The sequence below is a fragment of the Moschus berezovskii genome, chromosome 10, assembly GCF_049115385.1.
Source record: "Moschus berezovskii isolate FMDL1 chromosome 10, NW_MosBer_1.0, whole genome shotgun sequence".
In the NCBI taxonomy this organism is placed as follows: Eukaryota; Metazoa; Chordata; class Mammalia; order Artiodactyla; family Moschidae; genus Moschus; species Moschus berezovskii.
The window spans coordinates 6,079,355-6,084,394 of NC_142469.1; the positions used below are offsets into that span (position 1 = coordinate 6,079,355).

The window sequence follows — 5,040 nt, forward strand, 5'->3', positions numbered from 1 at the left end:
AATTAAGAAAGTACATTATCAATGCTCTGATGGTTCCTTATGTTTTATTTCTGGTACCCTAGAAGTTGCAATCGTGATAAGCTTTGTTTGATAGATTTCTTTCAATTATCAAAACAAATAAATGATGAAAAATATTATTGAAATAGGCCTTCAATTTTAAGAGTAACACCTCAGTCCTGAAACTAAATTTTAAGTTTTACTCAGAAAATACACTAAGAAAATGGTTGTGATTGGCTGAAATGCACACAAGTATTTGGAGATAAGAAATAAGCTGACTTAACCCAAGGGAATCCATAAGAAACAATGAGGCAAAACATCATCAAAACTCAATCATTTTCAAGTGTCAGTTTTCTAATCATAGTTGAAATATGTGGATATTAGCTATTTGGAAAGCATTTAAGAAATAACATATATTTAAATGATGCATTTACATTTACATATGTTCTAAAAATATCTTTCTGAATACCTTAGAGAAGAGAATGTTCAATAATCGCTATGCCCTCTAACTTCTCAGGTTTTATCAGTAATTTCACAACTGTAGGGATCAGGCATAACAAAGAATTAGAATATGGGATAATGTTTCCAAAGTTTGAAAGTACGGTGACACTTAGAAAAACTTTAAAATTTCAGAATTTCTATGGTAGGCCCAAAGAACCCTAGAATTTACCAAGGACAATGATCTACATACAATGAAAGACCCCAAATGATAGTTAATATCCAAAAAACAAGATCAATAGAAATTGTATCAAGTTGAATAGAAGTATTTCAACTTTCCAGGGACATTAAAAAAAAAAAAAAAAGATAAAAATACAACACTACTTCCACATACCATAGAAATAAAGATTTCCTTCAAAAAAACATCCACTAAGTAGATATTTTTTGCAAGGTTTACGGCAAGTAATATGGTTAATTCAGTGCTTCCCTGGTGGCTCAGAGGTTAAAGCATCTGCCTGCAATGCGGGAGCCCTGGGTTCGCTCCCTCGGTCGGGAAGATCCCCTGGAGAAGGAAATGGCAACCCCCTCCATTATTCCTACCTGGAAAATCCCATGGATGGAGGAGCCTGGTGGACTACAATCCACGGGGTCGCAAAGAGTCGGACACGACTGAACGACTTCACTCAAGTGGTTGATTCAATTACAAACAAGGTCTTTGCTTTGTCTTTAAGTCATTATGAAATTCAAGTGTCTTGTAAATTATACATTTCTGCATATTATTTTATAATAATGGAAGTATTTTTCCTTATAAAATAGGATAAATGGTTTTGAACAAACATCTGCCAGAAACACATGAAAAAATGAATTATCCTTAACAAGTTTTCATGCATACCTTTTTTTCTAATTATATAGCTTGCACCCCAATGGATTGTAGCCTTAAAGGCTCCTGTGTCCATGGAATTTTCCAGGCCAGAATACTGGAGCAGGTTGCCATTTCCTACTCCGGGGAATCTTCCCAACCCAGGGATCAAACTCATGTCTCCTGTATCTCCTGCACTGGCAGGCAGATTCATTACTACTCTACCACCTGGGAAGTCCTTTTCAGTGGTAAACATTTTTTTCTAATTACTACTTCTAAATATTTAATTGTGAGGAAAGGCGTTTTGCTTTGCTAGTAGGAAGTTAATTTAGCTTGTCTCGTTCATAAATAATTTCATGCATATAATCCATTAGATTGCTGAACAATAATTCTTATTCATATTTGAAAAAAAGATTCCTACAAGAATCTCTTTTACAGAATATGCAGGAGTTCACTGCCTCTTTGATGCCATGCTGACTTGTATATTATTATACAGATGCTAAATGAGTAACTGCCCATGGGACTTTAAATGTGACCCAAAGTATGGTAGGTATTGAAGTTATAAACAATGAGTAGTTTAAATATGGAGTAAATCAGTGCAGTGTCATAACAGGACCCATTGTCAGTTTCTCACACTGAACAGTCACATGGTGACTTCCATTCTGTGGTGGTAGTATCTTAATGAGCACCCTGAGACCCCCACCCTTAGCTTACTTGTCTTGTTTGCTGAATCCTCTCCCATTAAGTGTGAGTGAGATTTGCCAGTGTGATGGAGCATCACTCCCATGATTATATTGCATTACACTGGGGAAGGGATTTTTGGATATAACTACAGTCACCTAATCAGATGACCTGGAGTTAATTAAGAGAGAGATTACCTTGGGTGAATGTGAACAAATCAGGTAAGACTTTAAAGAATTCAAAGGCATTCTCCTGCTTGCTGGAAGGAACAAAATGAAGATTGTAGGTTAGAGAGCACCATGTGTCAGGGAAGGGTAGTGGCTCTAGGACCTGAGAACCTCCAGATAGACATACAGTCTGAAAGTGAGACCAGAGCCCTAAATCCACAAGAAACTACTTTCTACCAGAAACCAGCGAGTCTGGGGAAGGAATCTGTGCCTCTGGTCAGCTGACAGGCCTGACAGACTTTTGACTCCAGCCCTGTGGGACCAGGGGCAGAAAACTGTGAAGCCACACCCAAATTTCTGACCTGCAGACATCATATGACAAATGTGAGTTCTAACTGCTAAGTCTGTGAAAATTTGTTATACACATAGAAAACAAATGCACTTTTTTCGCAACTGGTTTGCAGCCATGACACAGGTGTCGTAAAAACCACCGTTAAACTAAGCCAAAATGGGAAAAGAGAAGACCCACATCAACATCACTGGGCATGTAGATTCAGGAAGTCTACCACGACTGGTCATCTGATCTACAAATGTGGTGGGATCGACAAGAGAACAATTGAAAAGTTCGAGAAGGAGGGTGCCGAGTTGGGAAAGGGCTCCTTCAAATATGCCTGGGTCTTGGACAAACTGAAAGCTGAACGTGAGCCTGGTGTCACCATTGATATCTCCCTGTGGAAATTTGAGACCAGCAAGTACTATGTTACCATCATTGATGCCCCCAGGACACAGCTGCTGCTGCTGCTGCTGCTGCTGCTGCTGCTGCTAAGTCACTTCAGTCATGTCCGACTCTGTGTGACCCCATAGACGGCAGCCCATCAGGCTCCCCCATCCCTGGGATTCTCCAGGCAAGAACACTGGAGTGGGTTGCCATTTCCTTCTCCAATGTGTGAAAGTGAAAAGGGAAAGTGAAGTCGCTCAGTCATGTCTGACTTGTAGCGACCACATGGACTGCAGCCTACCAGGCTCCTCCATCCATGGGATTTTCTAGGCAAGAGTACTGGAGTGGCTTGACGTTGCCTTCTCTGCCCAGGACACAGAGACTTCATCAAAAACATGATTACAGGCACATCCCAGGCTGACTGTGCTGTCCTGATTGTTGCTGCTGGTGTTGGTGAATTTGAAGCCGGTATCTCCAAGAACAGGCAGACCCGTGATCATGCCCTTCTGGCTTACACCCTGGGTGTGAAACAACTAATTGTTGGCATTAACAAAATGGATTCTACTGAGCCACCCTACAGCCAGAAGTGATACGAGGAAATTGTTAAGGAAGTCAGCACCTACATTAAGAAAATTGGCTACAACCCCAACACAGTAGCATTTGTGCCAATTTCTGGCTGGAATGGTGACAGCATGCTGGAGCCAAGTGCTAACATGCCATGGTTCGAGGGATGGAAGGTCACCCATAAGGATGGCAATGCCAGTGGTACCACCCTGCTTGGAGCTCTGGATTGCACCGTACCATCAACTTGCCCAACTGACAAACCCTTTTGTTTACCTCTCCAGGATGTCTATAAAATTGGTGGTTTTGGTACTGGCCCTGTGGGTCGTGTGGAGATTGGTGTTCTCAAACCTGGTATGGTGGTCACCTTTGCTCCAGTCAACGTAACAACTGAAGTGAAGTCTGTAGAAATACACCATGAAGCACTGAGTGAAGCCCTTCTTGGAGACAATGTGGGCTTCAATGTCAAGAACGTGTCCGTCAAAGATGTCTGTCGTGGCAATGTGGCTGGTGACAGCAAAAATGATCCACACATGGAAGCTGCTGTCTTCACAGCTCAGGTGATTATTTTGAACCACCCAGGCCAAATCAGTGCTGGATTTTCACATAGCTCACATTGCTTGCAAGTTTGCTGAGCTGAAGGAGAAGATTGATCGTCGTTCTGGGAAGAAGCTGGAAGATGGCCCTAAATTCTTATAATCTGGTGATGCTGCCATCGTTTATATGGTTCCTGGCAAACCCATGTGTGTAGAGAGCTTCTCTGACTATCCTCCCCTTTGCCATTTTGCTGTGCATGACATGAGACAGACAGTCGCTGTGGGTGTCATCAAAGCAGTGGACAAGAAGGCAGCTGGAGCAGACAAGGTCACCAAGTCTGCCCAGAAAGCTCAGAAGGCTAAATTAATATCATCCCCAATACCTGCCACCCCAGTCTTAATCAGTGGTCGAAGAACGGTCTCAGAACTGTTTGTCTCAATTGGTCATTTAAGTTTGATAGTAAAAGACTGGTTAATGATAACAATTCATCGTAAAACCTTCAGAAGGAAAGGAGAATGTTTTTGTGGACCATATATTTTGTGTGTAGCAGTTTAAGTTATTAGTTTTTAAAATCAGTACTTTTTAATGAAAACAACTTGACCAAAAATCTGTCACAGAATTTGAGACCCATTAAAAAATGTTTAATGAGAAACCTGTGTCTTCTTTTGGTCAACACTGTAACTCCCTACAGTACTACTTTGGTAAGAGTAGCTCATAAGCTATTTCTGGTAAAACAGTTTTCAAATTATGGGTTTGTATTTCTAGGGTGGAGCTTCAGGTTTGTTAACCTTGTGTTGAGAACTCATCTGTTTTAATAACAACTTAAGCATTGATGCAACACTCTCTAGATTAGGACAGATGAGCAAAGAGTATGTTTTATATGTAAGCTAGTTTGTAAGGTCAGATTCTATAGTATAAAAGCTCCTTTTGCATATAAAATTTTGTATGGTTACATAAATGAATAAATCTTATGTAATTTAGTTTCCAAGTTATGAGGATGTCCATTCACTTTATAATAAGTAGTTAATCTAAAATGTGAGGCTTAAACAGTATTGAGTACTGCCCTGCTAGGGTTAATTGTA

The 5,040-nt window shown here is 40.5% G+C and overlaps 1 pseudogene; it reads left to right on the forward strand.

The window, feature by feature from the left end:
* Positions 1-2,650: 2,650 nt before the first annotated feature.
* LOC129561158 (elongation factor 1-alpha 1-like) lies at positions 2,651-4,638 on the forward strand (annotated as a pseudogene).
* The last annotated feature ends 402 nt before the right edge of the window (positions 4,639-5,040 follow it).